The 21399-nt window shown below is 42.6% G+C and overlaps 1 pseudogene; it reads left to right on the top strand.

Moving 5' to 3' along the window:
- Positions 1-19279: 19279 nt before the first annotated feature.
- Positions 19280-19714, top strand: LOC106972249 (histone H3.3A-like; annotated as a pseudogene).
- The last annotated feature ends 1685 nt before the right edge of the window (positions 19715-21399 follow it).

Below are 21399 nucleotides of genomic sequence, written 5' to 3'. Positions count from 1 at the left end.
TGGATTGGTATATATATCACAAGTATGAATTTTATAAAAGAGGGCAATATACATTCATTAAGAAAAAAGGCACAAAGGGTTTTTGTTTGAAATTTCTTAGGGATGATTATTAAAACAAGCAGAGTTTAAGATTTTTCTCAGTCCTTTGTTACTGTAACATCCTCTAGTCAATCTGATGCACTACAGGCTAGTGAACTAAATAGCTACAGAATTTGGAAGTTCTAATCCTGATTCTGTCACTTACTGGCCAGGTGACCTTGAACAGGGTATTCAGCTTTTCCAAGTCCCAAACTCCACACCTGTAAATAGGATTTAAAATAGTATTTACCTCAGGGCACCTGGGTGTCTCACTCGGATAAGCATCTGACTCTTGATTTCACCTCATGTCAGACTCATGCCTTGTGGGTTTGAGCCCTGTGTTGGGCTCTGCACTGTCCATATGGAGCCTGCTTGGAATTCTCTCTCTCTTCCTCTGCCCCTCACTGACTCATTCTCTCTCTCTCCCTCCCTCCTTCTCTCTCTCTCTCTCTCTCTCTCTCAGAATAAATAAACATTAAAAAAAACCCACAAAAGTTAAAAAAATTAGTATTTACCTCATAGGGCAGATGTGAAGATTAAACCAGATAATAGAAGTTAATATTGTTAGAATAATTTAAAGATCTCACTTCAGTTTAATGCAGAAACTACTTTTTATTTTTAGAAGGAATTTTGATTTGATTATAAAGACCAGTGTAGTGTTGACTGAACTTGGATTTTTCTTCAGGAGTATAATACATTAAATTTTACAACTGCTTTTGAAAATTAGAATGCACTATGTGTTTCTTTGTGAGCACTAATTACAACATAGCACATCTTCCTTAAGAAAAATTGAGTGTTATCAACTGTTATATAATCCAACTCATGAATTTGGGGCTCCCCCCCCATTTTGCTATAGATCTTAGAATCCTGGAGTGTTAGTGCTAAAAAAGGGGGGGATTTTTTTTTCAGGTGTAGCTGCTGAGTCTGACATACTGAAGCCTTCAAAAGGAAGGAGTCCCATGAAGACATGACCTCTCTTGCTACCCCTCATTTCTGTCTCTGTTTCTCTTTTTCTCTCTCCTCGGACAATTCCACTCTTCAAAATGAGAGATTCCATTCCAAAATGAGAGATTTTATCTTCCTCCTTCCTACCGCTTTCCTGCACATTCTAGGTGCCTCAGTCTGGACTGGTTGCTGATGGAGACTCTACAAATCAGGTGAAGAGTTGACAATGTTTGGGTGAGGGTTTGGATTCTAGCTAGTCAGTGAGAGAAAGCAAAAGTGGGGCTCCATTTGATTTTGTTCTACCTATCACCTAGAATCCTGGCTTATTTTCTTATTGATTTGCCCTGGAAGCAAGCATACCTTCCGGGATGAACATTCATTTTAGGGGAAGACAATCTAACCTAAGCTCATTGGATCAAGATATTCCTGTTGATATCAGGGGTTTGACTCTGCCTTTTGTGAAAACTTTAATAACCTTGATAACATGATCTGCCAGCTGCAAGTGGCTGTCTTTGCAATTCTGGAGAGTCAGAAACAGCTCTAGAAGGACAAAGGGCAGGAATGAAAATTAATTTTCAGTTTTCCATAAAATGCATGGTTGACTAGCGTAAATTCTCACTAATCAGACTTAAAGGCTGAGAAACGGGGAAAAGGATGGTCATAAATGGCTTCGACCAACTATGGTTCCCCTCCGAAGCCGTGTGTAATGTCCGTATAAACAAGACAAGGTTTCAGATGATAATTAGGAGTGGGAAATGGAAAGTGGGTAGGCGGCTACCAGTCTGCCAGAGTCGAAGGTCTTCGGATTCCTACTTGTCTTGCTTCTGGCTTCACAGCTTCAGAGCAGCTTGTAATCTTGGGGCTCGCTGAATTCGAACCTTCAGCCCATCTCTGTCAGATATTTCACTATTTGCTCATAACTTAGTTTCAATCACTAATACTTACACTTAACACACTGACCTTCCCTACCTGGGGTGCTGTCTTCTAGTTCTGTTTACATAGAACTCACTGAGTAACCATCCAACGCATATTTATTCTACATCTACCCTGTACCAGGCACTGTTCTAGGAAGTTGAAATACCTCAGTGAACAAAACTGGCAAACATCCTTAAGCCTCATAGAGCTTACATTCTGTCGAGGAGAGGCAAACAATAAAAAGTAAACAGTTTGTTAGAAGTAGGTAAGTGCTATGGGAAAAGCAAACAAACAAAACACCCAGAGTGAAGTGAAGGGATTGGAAGTTCCAAGGCAGGGGTATTTGCAATTTTAAGTAGGATGTCCTGGGTAGGACTCTCATGCCTCATCTCGTGCCTCATCTGACTTTACTGGCATGGTTCTGTTTGTTCTTTAAAAAAAAAAAAAAAAAGAAAAGAAAAGAAAAAGCTGACCTTTCTCATTCTTTGGGATCTTCTCACTTCCCCTGGATCTAGGTAAAAGCCACCAGAGTGTTTTTGATTCAGAGTTTCTCTAACTTTCAAAAAGTAATAATTCTCTGTTCTCTGAAGCTAGAATTTATTTGTTATTTTGTTCTAGATTGCTGAAGATAGCATGTTAAACAGCTAAATCATTCAAGATTGTAAAAATAAATCTGCTTCCACCAGCAGTTTTAGAGTTCAATTAGTTTCTATCAACATATCCCTCATCAAAACATTTATGAATTAAATAGTTTTTTAAAATAGATATGCTAGAGTGAAATAGAGATACACCTTGAGCATTTCCAATGATGGACATCATCCTAATTTTATGCTTAACCACATAATTTTTCTGATCTGGAGTTTTGGTCTTCTGAGTATAATTGTTTTCCCAAGAAGGTAGTATAGAGATGATTACTCAGTTGCAAGACTGAGTTTTTATGTGGATTTCCATCCCTTACCTATTATATTCCACTTCCTTTCATCGACTCTGATTGGGCCAGCCCTCACCTGGCATCCTGTTCCTCTCCAACCCAGTAGTCACACAGCTGCATCCAGAGCTAGGTTCCTAGCTGTTCTACCCTGTTCCTGTTCCTACCTGTTCTACCCTGAATAAGTAACCAGATGCTCCTGCTGAAGCAGAGTGGCCCAGGCTTGTAGGTAATGCATTTTTTTTTTCTGAGAACATCAAGGGCCATTTTCATATAAATCCAAAGCCATAGTGTTACCCCAACTGGCTTCATCCTCTATTTACTAAATACCATCTCATTTCTAAAAACATTCCCTCTTGGGGTGCCTGGGTGGCTCAGTCAGTTGGGTGTCTGACTTTGGCTCAGGTCATGATCTCGTGGTCCGTGAGTTTGAGCCCCATGTCGGGCTCTGTGGTGACAGCTCAGAGCCTGGAGCCTGTTTCAGATTCTGTGTCTCCCTCTCTCTCTGACCTTCCCCCATTCATGCTCTGTCTCTCTCTGTCTCAAAAATGAATAAACGTTAAAAAAATAAAAAAAAAAAATAAAAACACTACCTCTCTTTCCTAGGACTTCTTATTAGGAATATTCCTCCTTCTATAACCTTTGTGGAAAGTTAGGAATATTTGTATGTTTTGAAGTAATCTGGAATTTGTGTGTAGAGATAAGAACCAACGTAATTCAAGTTCTGGTCTATTATTCTGGTGCTGGGTAATTTAAAAAATATTGGACTGCCCTCTGAGTCTTCAATCATCTATGTGGTGATAATAGAAAAAACCGTTGCTAATTCAATAGGTCATAGAGAAGATAGTTGAGGAATTCATTGGCAAGCTTTGGGTGTTGCTTTTTACAGTATTTAATTGTGAAATACAGGTGATTCATTGCCAGATTATTGCTACAAGACCACAACACTCTCAAAGAATTTTTATATAAGATTTCAAGTGGGGTTGTTAAAAACAGACTTCTAAAGAGAGACACACATAAATCAACAGTGTTCATATGCCATGTGGGGGAATCCTGGTATACCATTAATCCTTCTTGGAATGTGCTGAATTTATGGAATGTGGAACAATTTTGTTGGAGCCTGAGTATTCATTCCACATATGCCCCACGACCTGCCTGAGACTAGAGTTTCCTTCAATATTTAGTGTGAGACTATACTATTATCATGCAATACTCCATCATATGGATTGATAGCAGAGAAAAGCAATTAGCCAGCCAATGAAAAGTTTGAACATTTGTGCAAGGTTTATTGACAGAACGATTATGTGTCAAACACCGTGCCAGGTGCTGGGGATACGGATATGAATAAGCACAGTCCCTATTTTGAGAGGCTTGCAGTCCAGGCCAGGAATTGCATACGTGATACAGGAACACACTACTCCTTCATGTAATATCCAGGGCAGATATGAAACTTTTTTCCTTCCAAGACTAGATGCTCAGCGGACATACTGTTCCACACAGCCCTCCAGGAAGCTGTCACCAAACTACTGGTGTTTGCATGTGAGGTAATACTAATACTATGTCATTACAAATGAGAGCTTAATAGTGATGGGGACTGACTCTGCAGCCGGGTGCTACGCTATGCCCATGTATTACCTCATGTCGTTTCTACGACAGTTCCAACTGGCAGCTATTATTATTATTATTCCCATTTTTACAGATAAGAAAATTGAGTCTTAGAGAAACTAACTCACTTGCCACATTGATATGCCTGGTAAACATCAAAGTCACCATCTGAACCTAGGACGTCAGAATTAAATGTTTATACCATCTAATACTGCCTCTTATATTTCATCTCTGATTAAGCCCAACCACCGTTTCAATAGTAAATTCTTCTTATGTTTTTTTCTCTTCTTGAAACAGAAGAAATGAACTCTCTTTGCTATTTTATTTATTTATTTATTTATTTATTTATTTATAAATATTTTTTAATTTTTTAAATTTATTTTGAAAGATAGTGCGTGCCAAGGTGCACGCATACATGAGTGGGGGGCGGGGTGGGCAGAGAGGGAGAGAGAGATTCCCAAGCACCATGGAGACTGACATGGGGCTCAGTCTCGCGGACCCATGAGATTACGACCTGAACCAAAATCAAGAGTTGGACGCTTAACTGATGAAGCCATCCAGGCGCCCTGAGTTCTATTTAGCTTTTTAGATTTTATTTTTCAAACCTGTAAGCCTGTTAGATGTTTGTTTTATTCATGCATGCAAGAATTACAGAACAAGCACTAAGTTCCAAACCCTGGGCTAGATATTGGGAAACACCAGTGAATAAGGTGGAGGAGTTTCCCGCTAGGTGGCCCTGATGTTTTGTACCTGTCTGAATCAGCATCCTGCTCCTTACCTCTAGAACTCTGTCCTGGAAACTTCATTCTGTGAATTTTAGGAACAGGTCTATCCTGGGAACACTGCTATCAGGAGATCGGCTGCAGCAGGTTTGAGCTATGTGCCCACCACTGCCGCTACCTCATTGTGCCAGGTGCCATGTCCCACAGCCTCAAAGAGAAGCTGGCTTTGACCATCATGACTGTGACTTCAGGGTGATGGGATCCGGGAAGAATAGTGGATCAGTTTATACTTTAGGATGTCTCAAAGACTGGGTATTGGAACTTCAAGACAAGACCAAGTCTTTAGAAGGATACACCTACAAATTTTTGAGTCTGAAGACAGGAGCTTCAGGCCACAATTATTATTGTCGTGAGGTCCATGAGGTCACTCTGAGCCTCAGTGAGACAGAAAGGAAGTTTCCTAGGCAGGTAGGCAGATAGAGAGTGAGGCCTCGGATACAATGACTCAGCCATGTGACAAGGAGTTCTTAGGTAGGCAACTCCGAAGTGGCAGGAGTTTCCTGGAGCACAAGATAAAAATCCAGTTACCTGTGGTTCAGCTCCCTGGAAGCAAGTGTATTGTGAAATTTGGAAAAGATCAACCAAAGGCATTATGCACGAAGATGTACATAGGTTCATATATTCCTAGATTCATATGTGTGAAATAGGAGGTACAAAGGACAGCTGTCTCAGATGACCAAAAGTGACCAGCAGGCTTAAGAACCAGCAAAAATAACATCTCCTGAGGCAGGGTTTTCAGTTTCCTGACATTTTAAAGGTAAATAGCATGGAAGTAAGTAAAGTATATACTCCTGGCCCTTAAGAGATAATATTAGGACCAAATCAAAGGTCTCACATAGGTGAAAAGTCAGCCCATATTCTGTGAAGATGGAGAGAAGACCGGGTAATGTAAAGGACTGGTATGTACTCCCTGTGAGGAAGGTGTTTCGTGGTCACTGACACTTCCTTTAGTCAATGTGGTGAATTTGGTTCCCTGGGACAGGAAGGAAAGGGATGAAACACTGTACGTAGGATATAGAATTCCTTGGATGGTATAAGTGACTCATTGGAACCATTCAAACTTTATACCCACATATCAGTTTAGTTCTCTTTTTATTAACTCCCCTTCAAGATCATTCCTTCTACTGTAATCCTGGGAACCCCAAGGTAAGAACAGGACCGTCAGAAAGACTGATCAGATGTGCAGTTAATGTTCATTATAAACCACAATCCTCACCACCACAGTACCGCCCAGGAACAAAGTTGGCTCCAAAGTGTGAAGCAGCACCTTTTGGACTGAGATTTAAAGGTTATCAGGCTCTAAGGGAGAGAAAGCAAGGTCATTGTAATGTGGATTGCTTTTCTATTCTGAAGTATAGTAGAGAGGCCAAGGTTCAACGGAGGTGAACTTTCCCAAATATGGTACTTCCAAATCAACAATAAAGGCAGTGATGAACAGCCATGACAAAGACAATCTGAAGCAAAGGGAAACAGGTTTATAATCCTGGGTTCTGCACCCAGGGGGCTAGATTAGCTGAGGGGACAAGTAGAGCCCAGTGGCTCACAAAATTTGTTAAGAGGAAGAATTGAAGGTATCTGTGTCAGTGGAATAGAATATCAGCCAATAGATGGGAGGGGATCAGGCTACCAGCAATATGCTTTTCACTTCTATGTACCTGGCATCCCCAGGGAGCCAGCATTCTAGGGCTCAGCTTGGTTAAATAGGCTTTGGACACGAACCCTGTCAAACTATCAAGAAGAGATGTTCTATGTACCTACCACAGCCCCACCTAGTGGAAGCATCCTCAGTTGGTACCCGCAAGAAATACATAGATGAGGTTCCCACATGTATCTATAGGGCACAGAATCAGAGTAAGCATGGCTGAGTCTGAAAAATGTGGATAACTGCTATTGTACCTTCGAACCTAAAAAACTGCAGTTAATCTTTTAAGGCTCTTTCCTCTGTAGTACTTGTTCATGGCTGCTGCTAAGTTTAGATTCTTTAAAAAAAAAAAAAAAAGTTATATTGAGTGTGAGAAATAAAAGGCCACCTACCCAAAGGAGGGACGCAGAGACTCCAAGCACAGTGAAGATAGGTTTAATCAACGTTCTTGCAAGAGCGGTTGTCTGACGGGCAGGAACACTTGGGGCGGTTACAGCAGACAATTTATCTCCTAGCATGCAAGTCTCTTGCCTGATTCCTCATTGGTTGAGTACTACAGAGGTTATAGTCTTACCTTGAGGTCGCCTATACCCAAGTAAGGCAAAAAGTCGTCTGATTGGAATAAATGTACATTTCCTGATGTGACTCAGTGACTTTCAGTCCTTCCTTTGTTTTTTGGCGCATGCTCATTGCAAAGCCCATGAAAATAAGCTCAGGAAACCAAGAGAGGAAGAAGAACCAGTAAGTGAAGTGTCCAAGGGTTTGGGACTCCATTATGGGAGGGGAAGAGTTCCTATATATTTCCAGTAGGAAACAGTTGTAAACATACTGTTATCTAGACAGCACAGCTTTTATTTGGTATTTCTGAAAATGAATCATCTCTCTTATTTCTCATAGAGCATCTCCCCCAAATCAGACAGTAAGTTAGGTTCTATCACCTGTGTTCCCTCATTTACCCCTAACAACTCTGGGAAGCTGGTTCTATTTTCTTTACTTTGCAAATGGGAGAATGGGTCTCACAGAAGTCAGGTAGCTGGAGTTCACAGACCTAGTAAGTGGGCAGCCTGGATGTGAACTATAACCTCTGATACTAACTCAGTGCACATGTAGGTGTTGGTAAAAAATGAAACAATCTTAGTGATGAGGGAACGTAAGGCAAACTGAGGGCAAAACACAAGCTAACAACACCCCCCCACCCCCACCCCCCAGGTGGGATATGTGTGATATTCCTCAGGCACGCCTGGCTGCCCAAGAACAAAGGAAAGGAAAGAAAACAAATGGTTAACTGATAGAGATCACAGTCATGCAGGACATGAGTCTTCATCAGTTTACAAATATCTTAGAAAATTACAAGAAAAAGGCAATCTTATCAATAGCCTAATCTCCAGAAACCTATAGACAGTTTCCTAGAACCCCTAATATCACCCTCCCCTCCACAGTGATGTGGGGAACAAAGGCAAGAAGGAAATGGCAGGTAAAATCTCCTTATAACCTGCAGCCCATTGACAAATATTGAGAAAAATACAGAATGTAACATTTCTCTAGGAACCCCCTACCATCCTGATGTTAATGCCTTACTAGAGGATAAACTACTTAGCTTGACAATAGCAAGGTCTCAGGTCTCTTTAGCATATCAAAGTCCTTCTGGAAGTCTCCCTTTTGCCTTTATCTCCCCCAACTCCATAGTATATAACCAGTCACTTTTCACACCCCCAGTGCAATTTTTTCTGCCCACGAGTCCTGTCCCTGTGCTTTAATTAAATCTTTTTTGCACCAAAGATGTGTTTAAGAATTCTTTCTTGGCCATCAGCTCTGAACCCCCAGCACTCCAAAACCCCATCATTAGTGAGAAATATTGACTTGTTTTATTTGGAGGTATATGATGCAAACAAGATGCTTTTTGCAGATTCTAGACAGCGTCTCTTCTGGCACCCCCTGGTTGACCACCCTGGGAGAAGATTGACCAGAGAAGCAGAGCAAGAAATTATTTCCATCCACATGTGTAGGGCATACACAGCAGACGTTCAGCAAGAGTAAGTCAGGGCCTCTGTACGGAAGGGACTTACATTTCAGGCAGGCCACTGAGGTGAAGTTTGGTATAGTAAGACAGAGAAAGGGACCCAGATTCACTTACAGTCAAATCCTTACTTGCTTTACAAGTGAAATGACGATCTGAATTGGTTTGCCAGAGCGGTCCCAGTTTACAATGGCTGAATCCTCGATTTGGACAATAAATATATGTGGTCACCCTACTTGTAAACTGGTCATAATCTGGCTCTTACTACTAGAGTCACATCTTTTGCCCTTCCTCCATGGTCCTCTGTGGCTTCAGCCATATTGAATTGTGTTCAGATCCTGAGACCTTTATCTAATCTACAGGCCATTGAACTTACTGTTCCTTTCCCCAACGTCACTGTCCACACCCACAACCCTCTACTTTGCTGGATTCCCTTCTACTTGTCTTTGTAGGAGGGCTTGGTTATCACTTCCCCTAGGAGTTCCTGCCCCACCCTTCCTCCCCCAGCTGGGGTTAGCTGCCCTCCTACTTGCTTCTATTTCCCCATCCCAGTACTCAGTGCAGCTTACTGCAACTTCCTGTCTACTCGAGCCTGTCTCTCATTGGCCTGTAGTCACCAGGAAGCTAGGCCAGTACCTTATTTGTAACTGTATTTCCAGTAAAGACCAGAGTGCCTGCTTCATTGCAGGGGTTCAATAAATGTTTGTGAGCTAAGGCTGAGGCCCATTTTTCAGAATTGAGGGTCAAAGTTAGGGAGAGTTGAGAGGCCACAGTAACTGGGGCTAGAACTCCAATGGTTGGACAAGGTTAGCTTAAATTTCTCTTTCTGGGCTTGTCTCTTTTGGGTCAGGGCAAACCTTTGGATGGGGATTGCAGAGCCTCACTTGAAGGGCCTTGGAAGCTGGGGCCCAGCAGCACCTGAAAACAGAGACAGAACACTCACTGATACCAACTTGGCACCAAATTGGGAAGATGAACCCTCAGAAGAGGCATCCCCCGCTCTCTGCATGTGGAAGTAGGGGATGTTATGTTATGAGGAGGAAAACACGGATAAGAAGAAACTGACAGAACCTCCCTCTCTGGCCTCTAGGTCCAGTTCTCAAGACTCAACCTCTTTTTTACTTTGTTATTTTACTCATTCCAACCTCTCCTAACCTTGCACACCTGATACCTGTCCTTTCCTTCTGTGCCGAAACCCCACCCCTAATATCAGCTTCTAATCTGGCTCTTCCAACAAATGCTTCCTATTTAACTCATCCTTGCCTTTGCAACATTAGTCTTTGCCTTCTTTTCTTATATAATTTTTTTAATGTTTATTTATTTTTGAGAGAGAGAGAGAGAGAGAGCGCGCCTGTGCACACGTGGGAGAGGCAGAGAAAGGGAGACAGAGGATCTGAAGTAGGCTCTAAGCTGACAGCAGAGAGCCTCATGTGGGGCTCAAACTCAGGAACTGTGAGATCATGACCTGAGCTGAAGTCGGATGCTTAACTGACTGAGCCACCCAGGTGCCCCAGACATTGCCTTCTAAGAGGTCATTGTAAACACCATCAGTCCTCAGGCCGATCCATTTTCTAACAGTGGACCTCACAGTGGTCCACAGGGCCTTGGTCTCTTTCCCTCTTAAGCCAGCTGATTATTTGTTTTTCTGGTCCCTCAGATTCCCATCCAGCCATGCCTCCTGCTAGCTCTTCAGCTGGGACTGGACCAGCCTTCAGCTGGGATTTTTATAACATATTCCAGTACGTTTTTTTTTTTTTTTCTTTAACCAATATATGCCTTACAGGGTCAAGAGATTATGTTGGAAGGGAGGGTCAAAGTAATAAGAAAGATATGAACAATATTTAAAAATTAGTTACCTATTACTATGCCACGTTAAATATTACTCTATCTTCCCTAGCATCCCAAAATGTGCTTCACCATCCACACACACTGGCACACACTGAAGAGACCAGTGTGCGACCCTCCAGCCAAACAGCATCACTAACCATTACCTCATAACGCAGGAAACTGTCTGTCCGTCACCTGGCACAGAGCCTTCTTCTTTCTTTCTCTCATCCCTGAGGGCTACACACAACCACATCCAAATGCCAACTTTACTTTCCAACAGATTCAGTGAAATTGGAGGCTTGTGGTTTCTTTTCAGAGGAAGAAAGGAACCACGGATAAGAAATAGCTCCCAGTGAGCGAGGCAATGGGTGAATTACCTGGTTTCTGTTTTTGAAGTTTGATGAACTCTTGTGAGGTAGACACAGAAGGAACAAAATTTTACTGACTTGCCTCTCATAAAAAGGGATATTTTGGAAGTTACTGGGTTCCAGACCTAGATCCTGGATTACTGGCAGTTAGCTATTAATTGTTTACGGTTTAGCATCTTTATGATGGTGTAGGTGCCAGGCTGCATTTAAATGACACTCTTAAGTGAGCCTCAGAATCTCCTCTGGAGCTGTACTCACTACCCCTGTGGACCGGAGACACATCTCCTAAATTCATCAAACATTTATCACACTTTGCCTACTGAACATCCAAGTCCCTCAGGGACTCCTGCTTAGATGCTTATACCTTCTAGTACTGACAGGTATTGGGCCACAGGCAAGGGAGCCCAGGTAATGGAGAACCCAGGTAACATGTTGATAGTGCATGATCTTCCAGAGAAATTACAGGCTGAATTTAAAAGATTGAATTAAGTAGTGACATTTCCCGTTTTATCCAGGCTATACAAAGATCTTTGACAATAGGAGAGTTTTCTGGATAAGGGGATCTTCCCACTCCATCGGGTTGCATCGCAGGCTCCATCCTGGAGCCACTGCAGGCTTAGTCTCCCCGCTGTGATTCTACACCTTTTGTTTGCTGAAAACACCTGTCCATCAGCAACGGTGGCTCCTGGAGGCAGGGACTCTTACTTGGGATTAAGGAGAGAGTGGTGCATGTTCTCCTAGGATGTGTGGGTCAGAATCCCAAAAGAAAGCATTTGAACCTCCTCCCAGGGTTATTCTTATGCCCCCCAAGGTGTGAGCCCATTTGATAATCACTACAGGACTTAGGGCTCTGGAGTGTGGAAGAACACAGACTCCTAAATCAGCCACGTGTCCACCCAATTCGGACAGAAGTCTCCCAGACAGATGATGTCAGTGCAACTGGAGAGAAGACTTGTTAAAATCTGTGCTCTCACTGGCTGAGAAAACTTTTCCCGGAACCCTCAGGAACCGATGGTGGGAATGTAGACTGGAGCCGTCATTCTGGACAGCAATTTGGCAGTACTTGGTGAAATTAAGTGCGCCTACGCCCTATGACCCAGCCATCCCTCTCTGGAGTCTACACCCCAGAGAAACTCAGGCCCGGGTCCAATAAGGAATGTGTACAAGGGTGCTCCATGCAGCACTGGGTGCAGGAATAATAATCATGACGGTGATGATAATGACAGCTAACACTTGTAATACTTGTTGGGAGCTTATGTGGGCCCAGTGCTTTGTTTGTTCTCAGCCCTCTTCATGGTAGATACTACTACTATCTCTGTTTTAGAATTGAGAAGCTGAAGTCTGGGAGGTTGAGTGAATGGGCTCAGTTCCCACTGTTGGTAAATGGGAATGATACCAGTCAGTCTGGCTCCAGAGCATCCTTAACCTTGGAGTTTTATAGTCTATCTCTGTGTCCATCGTTGAGGAATAAATGAGTGAATGTAAGATACTGTTAACCAGGGACACGGAACTCCTAAAAACATAGAGCTGAATGAAAAAAAGAAGTAAAAAATATAATGAGTTCCCTATCCACTGCTTGCTCCCTCTCTCTCTCTCTCCCTTTCTCTCTCCATATATTTATATACACATATATGTACATACATATTTAAAATGTGTACAAAGGCAATATAACAGGGGTGCCTGGGTGGCTCAGTTGGTTAAGTGTCTGACTTCAGCTCAGGTCATAATCTCGTGGTTTGTAAGTCCAAGCCCGTGTCAGGCTCTGTGCTGACAGCTCAGAGCCTGGAGCCTGCTTTGGATTCTGTGTCTCTCTCTGTCTCTGCCTCTCCCTCTCTTGCACTGTCTCTCTCTCTCAAAAGTAAATAAACATTAAAAATTTAAAAAAAAGACAATATAACATCACAGAATTTCAAGTGTATCAATACACACACACATCCAAGTACATGTTAGTGAGTATCTGGGATGAGGGCAAGTGGGAGCCAGGGATGAAGCCAGGGATGAAGAGGAAACATACAAGCAACACTAAATAAAACAAGAAAAGGCCTTGCCTAGATGGTAATGATTGGGTGCCATGAGGTGAGAAGGTGCTCAACTCTGTTGAGAACTCTGTTCTCTTCTCCTGGGGTTCCTATTTCCTCCCCATTAACTCCCTTCATGAAAATAGATGCACCTTTAGGGAGGGTCAGAGAAGACACTCTTCCTCATTTTCTTCCTCAGGGCTTCCTCTGGCAATATGTGTGCTTTCTACCGGGTTTTTATTTCACCTAAAAACGCAAGTCTACTTCCTTCCATTTTGCAGTTGAAAAGAAAAGCTGTTCAGAGAGGTAGTGACCCTGCAAATTATCAGTGGACTGGCACTTGACCCAGGTCCCTAAGTGTGGAGGTGCGGTCCTGTGGTTTATAACACACCCACTGTAGTGGTCCTAGCACCTACCAGTTTCCTCTGTAGAACAGTCATCGATTCCATGAATCAGAAGAATTTCAGAGGAATTTCCCTAGCATTGTTTGGTGAAGACCTCAAAGCAAAGACAAATACATTCAGGGATGAAAATAAAATTATTTTAATTAAATTTTCCTAGGGTGACATGGGAATAGAGCATTATTGCAAATCTTTTGAGAAAATTATTCATTGACCTCTCTCACGTATCTCTGAAAGTGACTGACCCTAACACTTGGCATTATCTAGGACATGCCCACCGCCAGGGCATGCGTCTCTGTGAATGAACGTCTCAGTCTATTCTGGCCAGAGCATCTAGAAATGTGAATTCCAGTGTTTCTGAGCAAGTTAAATCTATGCTTAGCTCACATTACCGCATATCATTATTTCCTATCCGGATGGAGAATTAATTCATAGTTAATGTTGTAATTGGACAGACTTCAGGGAATGATTCAACAGGCCAATATTTGGCAAATGTACAATGACCATAGAGTACAGTTACTCAGCCGTCCTGTTTTGAGAGTCACGTTGGCATGGGAATACCACTTCTTTCAACCCTTGAATGTTTTATTCCCACAACACTTATTTATAAGTTGCCTGCTGTCCATCTGACAGTGACGGAAGACACAGCTCTGATTGGGGGACAAATTGGCCGTGAAACTGACAAGACAAAGGTATGTGGACACACACCGACAGGACTGTGCAGCCCAAATAGTGGTTGCTGGTTAGAGCAGAGCTCTTCATAAATTACATGAAAAGCCTGCATCATGTCCTAAGGAAAAGGTGAGTGCAGATCAGAGGGGCAGAGAGGAAGAGGGTCAAGAAGGCAGAGTAGAAGCCCCTGAGTTGTAAAGTCAGAAGTGAGGAAGAGAGTGAGGTGGGTGGGAGAGGTGAGGACGGTGGAGAATGAACTTTGAAGGGGAGGGAGGGATAAGTCAGGAGGTGAGGGGCCAGGCTTCTGCTGCACATGCACGGGACTGATGCTGCACGTGTGGCTCATGCTGGCTTATGCTCCCTGTGGGTCTGAAAGCCTGAGTTCCTGGATGTGTGCTTTTAGCTCTCTTTAATTACCGGAGGCAGAGAGGGGTGCCAGGTAGCAGAGGAAGTTTTCCAGGGGGGCAGCCGTCAGGATGCACAGACTCAGGCAGTTCATGGGAAGATGCTTAGGAAGCTAAGCATAGATTTAACTTCCTAGGAAACACTGGAATTCACATTTCTAGAATGCGCAGAGCACTCCCATCAGTGAGCCTTTGCACAAACCATCCCACTCACCTGGATGGTCCTCCTCTTTCCTCTCCAACGCTCTAGACCTATGCTATCCCAAACAGGGTCACTAGCCATGTGTGCACTCGAAGTGCAGCTGTACTGTTGGTATGAAATACACACAGGGTTTCAAAGACTTAGTGTTGGAAAAATGATCTCATCAAGACTTATTTTTGTATTTACTACAGGTGGAAAGAATAATTTTTTGGATATATCAATTTAAATAATTAGTTCACCACTTTCTTCTTTCTTTTTCCAGTGTGGCTACTAGAAAACTTAAAACCACCTACGTGGCTCCCATTGCCTGGGTTCAGATCTTGCCACTTCACAGCAGGTGCCTGGACCTGGGTACTTAATCCCTCCATGCCTTAGTTCTCTTCTCTTTCACAGGTGTACCTGCCTCTTGGGAAAGTGCAAGGCTCAGATGCAGTCTCTGCTGCCTCCTTGAGGCTGTCCCCTCCATCCTGCTTCATGAAACTTCCTTCTGGCAGGTCACAGGGCCCTGGCTAACTGCAGGCACTGAGCATACTTGGTTTTAAGATGTGTAAGTCTTTTCCTGAATTCACAAAATTTCTCATGGAGTTGTGCCTAATTACCTCCTCATTGCCTCCCTGACCTTTCTGCCAATGCCCAGGCATCACGGAGGTGATGATGTCTCCCCTCCCACAAAGGCTGCAGAATGCTATGGTGATCTAGCAAAGAAATGCACAGCGCCATATCTCACAGCTCACTGTGATACAATGCTCTTCTGGGGGTTACATGAGAGAGAAGAAGGTTCTCCTTGGTGTATAAGTAAACTTATCTTTCATTGAGCTATATATAATACATTTGGAAAAATACAAAATTCATATGTGGACAAATCAATGAGTTTATAAAATTTTTGCAACTTTCATAAAATCAAGAAAGGATCATGAAAATCTTTCCAGCAGTCCCCTTATTGTCCCTCTCAGTCACCTCCCCTTCCCTAAAGATGACCATGGTCTTGCTGTTGATCATCATAGAATATTTTTGACATTTCAACTTTATGTACACGAAATGGTACTCTTGTGTTGTACTTCCTTTACTCAACATTATGTTTGTGAGACTCATCCACGTTTTTACTGGAGTGGTTATCCATTTGCATTGCTGAATAATATTTCATTTGTATAAATGTATCACAGTTTGCTCCTTCATTCTATTGTCAATGGACATTTAGACTATTTTCAGTTTGGGACTATTGTGAACAACACTGCTTTGACTATTCCATGCACTAAGGATTGGAATTTGGGATTATAGGAAATGCATGTGTATGGCTGCAATAGATACTCCTAAATCCATTTCCAAAGTTTTTATACCAATTTCCACTCCCAACAGCAATGTATAAGAGTTCCAACTACTTCATATTTTCACCAACATTCCCGCCCCCCTCCCATTTAGAGTACAAGGAGTGGTTTTAATTTGCATATCCCTGATATCTGTACTCCTTTTCATATCCTTATTGGCCATTTGGATATCTTCTTTGTGTAGTTCAAGTCTTTGGCCACCTGCCTCTCCCCCTTGACATTCTATTTGGGTTACACCTGGGTTGCAAATATCTTTTCCCGGTCTGTAGCTTGTCTTTTCATGCTCTTAATGGTCTTTTTATGAGCAGTTCTTAAATTTAATGAGTCTAATCAATCTTTTCCTGTAAGAGTTAGTTATTTTTGTAATCAGTTTAAGATACCTTTGCCTAATTGATATAGCCAGTTTAAAGTTAGGAAATGCCACCAAACCATACCACAGTGCTGGTGACTAAAAGTTAACAAGAATTTGCCATGGTAACAATTCTGGAAACCATCTGACAAAACCAGACCACTTGTGTTATCATTCTAAATGGCGTAAGTTCTGTGCCTTGATTCAATTCCCTCTTTCTCCACTTCCCCAAACCCCATACCCAGATTCAAATGCTTGCTCTGTGGTCTTTCTTTCCCTATTTGTCCTTCCCATCTCCACCCACACACCCCGCTCCAGGGTTACCTTTGTGTTCTATTTTAAACTCTAAGGCAGGTCTCCTTTGTATTTAACAGTAACAAGAATTTCTATTAGTTACTGAGAGTTTACTATGTGCTAAATGCTTTCCATGTATTTCCTCATTTAATCTCTTGAAAAACTCCTCATCAGATACCTACTAGCACATTTTCAGATGAAAAAAAAAAAGGTTTAGGAAGATCAAGGTTTCTAACTAGAAAGCTAAGGAGCCAAGATTCAAACTGAGGTTCACCTGACCTTAAAGTTGGTGCCCAGAGCCTTCACATCACGCTGCCCCCCCCAGCCCTTAGATTAGCTGTTTAGCCTTTAGCCCCACATCTTCTATCCAGGATAGAAAGGCCATTTACAACTGCTTTTGACTGACAAGTCAACTTCTGAGCAGAAGTTCATAGCCTTCAGTCCAAGGGGGAATCCTTCCTTTCCACTTCAGCCCAAGATGGAGGTGAGCCAGCCCCTCTCTTTGCATGCTCCTCCTCCCTCTAATGCACCCCATTTTCCTCTCTCCTGCCCCATCACCTTCTACTTGTTAGGTCCACGGCAGCTGCCTCCTGCCCAGCTAGAGCTTTCTGCACCCTGCAGGGCAGGGCAGGCAGCCAGCCAGCCAGTCTAGTGTGTGGCACCAGGTGGAAAGACAGAAGGGGTCCTCATGAGTCAAAACTTTCGGAAAATTGTGAACGGGAACTCAGCAAGAACAAGGGGAAGCTCTTTGAGGTGACTTAGACAGCCGGGTTGGAGGAGGCAGGGACATTCTTTTGAAATAATTCTTTATAAGAGAGAGAAACAAACCACAAGAGACTCTTAATCTTAACGATAAAGAACAAACTGAGGATTGATGCAGGGAGGGAAGTGGGGGATGGGCTAGATGGGTGATAGGTATTGAGGGCACTTGTCGGGATGATCACTGGGTGTTGTACGTAAGTGATGAATCACTAAGTTCTACTTCTGAAACCAATATTGCACTGGACATTAGCTAATTAAAATATAAATAATAAAAAATAAATAAATAAAACAGCTAAAAATAGAAAAAAAATTCTAATTTAATTCTTCAGAATATAAAAGCATTGCTATTGCTACGGTGTGAAGACAGATGCAAAGTCCCCTCCCTGGCTTCCTGCAATCCAATCCAGACTAAGAAACATGAATATAAGCAGGAGGCTCCTGAGAAAACTGAGCTCACATTTGTCCTGCATTTCTTACTCTTAGGTACCTTTGTGCCATCACCTCATCCAAATCCTAGAGGGATCCTTGTGTGGTCAAGAAGGTAGGTGCAGGTGGTCCATTTTACGGTTGTACAAGCTGACCTCTAGGGAGGCTGATAACTTGCCTATATTAGTTCAAGTCAATGACATCAGGCCAAGAACTGGAATTCAAGACTCCATATTTCTAGTCCAGTGTTTTTCCACTGGATCTTGCTACTTCTATAGCAAGGGTGACTAACATTTAAATGCAGGAAGGTGTCATCGGGGTGGGAGTGATGGCAGGAGAGAAGCTCAGAGAACAGGGAGGAGGCTGCCTCTCAGCCCCATAGGAGGAGGAAGGGGGCTGGAAGGGCTGAGAATTCCACACCCCACTCGCACTGGGGCTGGGGAGCCCCAGCAGCTGAGGAGACCCAGGGAGCTTCTGAGTGCTTCTCGTTTCCTTTTGCCCCAACAGTCTCAACCTCCTTCTCAAACTTTCTTTGTGAGGTTTACATGTTTGCAAGAAAGGTGAGAAAATGTCAAGTGTCCCCACATGAAGGGAGTTAAAGAGACCCATGGCTTCAGCTCAGCAGCTTGGACTGTATTCTTCTGAAGATACTGCCAGAGATCAAAAAGGCAAATGAACCACACATGCTCTCCTTGCACAATTCAGCATGTGGTTTAACTGGACACTTCCTCAGGAAAGAAGCTTGCAGCATCTGTAGATCAAGCGATTACAGGTGACTAAGAACATAAAACGTAAGATTTTTTCATGTTTGAATTATAGCTGCTTGTCATCTAACCTAACACTGGGGGCTCTATGTATTTATGCTAGTATTAATTGAAATATTCAAAAGCGGGGCACCTGGCTGGTTCAGTGGGTGGAGCATGTGGCTCTTGGTCTAGGGGTTGCAGGTTCAAGCACCATGCTGGGTGTAGAGATCAATCTTAAAAAAGTATGTACTCAAAAACAGAAACTCTAAAATAGGCAGCTATGTAAAAACAGCAACAACAACAAAAAAACCAAATGAATTGCTCACCCCTTCATTACACTCAATCCAGGAAAGAAACGGGTCTCCAGTTGTTCTTTTTTTTTTTTTAACAGAGAAAAAAATATTATTTTTTAAAATTTTTATCACAATTTTTGCTATCCCTAGAATTTATTCCTTCTCTGCCATCTCTTATTTATTTTTTAAATAATTTATTGTCAAGTGGCCGTCGCTGGCTAACGCCAGTACGACCTTTAGCTCACTGAGCTCCAGCCGAAGGAGAAAGGGGGGTCAGCAAGGAGGTCTCAGTACCATGACTTGTACAAAGCAGACTGCCCACACATCGACCGGTGGTAAAGTACTGAGGAAGCAACTGGCTACAAAAGCCAGGCTCACAAGACTGCGCCCTCTACTGGAGGGGTGAAGAAACCTCATCGTTACAGGCCTGGTACCTTGGCCCTCAGTGACGTCATCAGAAGTCCACTGAACTTCTGATCCGCAAACTTCCTTTCCAGTGTCTGGTGCGAGAAATTGCTCTGGACTTCAAAGCAGATCTGTGCTTCCAGAGCGCGGCTATCGGTGCTTTTCAGGGGGCAAGCGAGGCCTATCTGGCGGGCCGCTTTGAAGACACCAATCTGTGTGCTATCCATGCCAAACGTGTAACAATTATGCCAAAAGACATCCAACTAGCAGGCCGCATACGTGGAGAACGTGCTTAAGAATCCACTCTGATGGAAAAACATTTCATTCTTGAAAAAAAAAAAACAAAAAAAAAACCGCTTTTTTTTTTTCTTTTCTTCCTGTTATTGGTAGGTCTGAACTTTAGATATTTTTTTTTCCATGGGGACAAAAGGTACCTAAGTATATGATTGCAAATGGAAAAATAGGGGACAGAAATCAGGTATTGGCAGTTTTTCCATTTTCATTTGTGTGTGAATTTTTTTTTAACGTTTATTTACTTTTGAGACAATGTGAGAGACAGAGTGCAAACAGCGGAGGGGCAGACAGAGGGAGACACAGAATCCGAAGCAGGCTCCAGGCTGTGAGCTGTCAGCACAGAGCCCGATGTGGGACTTGAAATCAGCAGCCATGAGATCATGACCTGAGTCGAAGGTGGAGGCTTAACCAACTGAGCCAGCCAGGTGCCCATCAGCCATTTCTGTTTTAGCTTTCATTTACTTCAAGAATGAAAAAGGACTTGCAGGCTCAAGTTCAAGGGTTGCCCATCCTCTTTCTAGTTAGAGAGTGAGACATCACTGGTGCGGTTGAGCCTGGTAGGTCAAGACTGAAGTTGTTTCAAAGAGGTAAAGGAGGCACTGGGGGAGAAAGGCAAGAGCTACAGTGAGAAAAGTTGTGGGATAAAATAGGGGCATCTGATTGAATCAGTCAGTAGAGCACCCAACTTTTCATCTTGGGGTTGTGAGTTCAAGCCCTGCATTGGGTGTAGAGATTACTTAAAAAACAAAAAAACAAACAAAAAAACCCCATAAAACAGCTAAAATAAGGTTGTTATGGGATTGCCAATTGAGAAAGCCAGGAATGCAGAGTTCAGCTCACAACAACAAAGAACAAAGAAGCCCAAACAAGAACATTAAAGATTGTTAAACACGGATCCTAAACCAGTGCCACATATGAAAAAGAAAAGAGAGTATTCCTCTCTAATGACTCTGGTATGTAAAAATTATCAGGCTTTTTTTCCTTTCTTTTTTTTTTTTTTTTTTTTTTGGCTCATCTTGCATTTATCAAGCATCTGCTCAAATTGAAGGAATTTGCCTAAGGTCATGCAACTTAGAACTGGAATTAAATCCAGATCTTTCTGATCCCAAAGGCTGTGTCTTTTTTTTTTTTTTTTTTTTACAAAATCCCATCTATGCCCTAAATGATTTCCAATCTAGTGGGGACTGTAAGTAGTTTTTTTTTCCTCCCTTCTTTTTTATATTTTTCAATTTTTTCTAGTGATCATGAACTGGTTTTATCATGAAAAGCAAACTCAGTATACTCTATTTTTAAATAAAAGTACCCACCAGGGAATTATTTCAAGTCTCAGAAGGAAACAACATTTCAACTATCTCAAACTTTTGCTCATGCTGGTTTATTTTATGTCTAAATATTTCTTCAGATTAGAATGTATCGTATATTTGAGGAGTGCCTTACTCTAACACATACCTTCATTTGGAACCATCTTTTTTTTTTAAGCTTGTTTATTTATTTTGAGAGAGAGAGAGACATGGGAGAGGCAGAGAGAGAGAGAGAGAGAGAGGGAGAGAGAGAATCCCAAGCAGGCTCCTCACTGTCAGCATAGAGCCTGATGCAGGGCTCGATCTCATGAACTGTCACATCATGACCTGAGCTGAAACCAAGAGTCAGATGTTTAGCCAACTGAGCCACCCAGGTGCCCTGGAGCCATCTTTTTAGGCT

The sequence above is a fragment of the Acinonyx jubatus genome, chromosome C2 (genome assembly GCF_027475565.1).
Source record: "Acinonyx jubatus isolate Ajub_Pintada_27869175 chromosome C2, VMU_Ajub_asm_v1.0, whole genome shotgun sequence".
Classification (NCBI taxonomy): domain Eukaryota; kingdom Metazoa; phylum Chordata; class Mammalia; order Carnivora; family Felidae; genus Acinonyx; species Acinonyx jubatus.
This window is presented reverse-complemented; position numbering and strand designations above follow the sequence as displayed.